We start from the raw sequence: 1,197 nt of genomic DNA on the forward strand, positions 1-1,197 counted from the left end.
GAGTTTTCTCCCTCTCCCACCTCTTTTCCTGGCACCTGGAAACAGATGCTAAAGTGACAAAAAGTCTTTTGTCGTGTAACTTGGGGCTAAAAAGGAGATTAACATTCTCTGAGCACAATATGGTACAAAAGAATTGTTAGCAATGGGTTAATATGTGTGGTTGAAAATGTTTAGTTGGAGCCAGACTATTCTAAAGGGGTCTTCCCTTTCCCTTCTCCTCTCAAATGAAGTCACTCAGTCGTGTCCGACTCTTTGCGACCCCATGGACTGTGGCCTACCAGGCTCCTCCGTCCATGGGATTTTCCAGGCAAGAGAACTGGAGTGGGTTGCCATTTCCTTCTCCAGGGGATCTTCCTGACCCAGGGATCGAACCCAGATCTCCTGCAATGTAGGCAGACACTTTACCGTGTGAGCCACCAGGGAAGTCACATTTCTCCTCTTAAGGTCTTACTATAGATTGTCCACTCAGCATTCATTCTTCCCTTCTTCCTTCCTAACCAAACTCAGGTTCTGTTCTCTTTCTTCCACATCAGACTAGGGGGTGGCTGACCTGGCTCCCACCTTCAGGGATGGGCTTGATTGACCTAAAGATAATCCTGCTCTCTCTGCCATTGCTTGGTTTAGGAATGGCCATTCCCCCAATTCCAGCCCAAGAAATACAAAGAGAAATCTTTCAGGGGGAGTGATGGCTTGGAGGCTTCTGGGGAAAATGTCTTTGCCTTCAGGAAAGGGCCACGAAAAGAAATGAACCCCTTTATCCTCCGGATCTTGTCGTGTCTGGACATGGCACTCAGAACTGATGCTGCCGTGGTGGCACCGGCATGAGAAAGAGGACAGATGGTCGTGGCAGGACAGAGGGACGAGAGGAAGGACTCCTCAGTGCCACTGCTGAATGGGTGATTCAACCGGCTCTGGAGCCGCCCTGCCCCTGGAATTCCTGATATGTGAGATAATAAACTCCCTATTGTGTAAGCCAGCTTGAGTCAGGGTTTTGTTTCTGCCACCCAAAGCATCCTGACTAATAAAGGATTCAGAGCACTCTCTCCTCCCCCTCCTCCCCGACCCAGTCGCTGAGCTGAATGCCACCAAGAATTATCAACAACCCATTCCAGAGGCTGCGCAGAAGAGGAGGGGCTTGGGACAAGGGGTCATGGAGCACAGAGGGGTCCAGGACCAAGGCTCCAGAGCCACAGGCCG

The sequence above is a fragment of the Moschus berezovskii genome, chromosome 16 (genome assembly GCF_049115385.1).
Source record: "Moschus berezovskii isolate FMDL1 chromosome 16, NW_MosBer_1.0, whole genome shotgun sequence".
NCBI classification, from domain to species: domain Eukaryota; kingdom Metazoa; phylum Chordata; class Mammalia; order Artiodactyla; family Moschidae; genus Moschus; species Moschus berezovskii.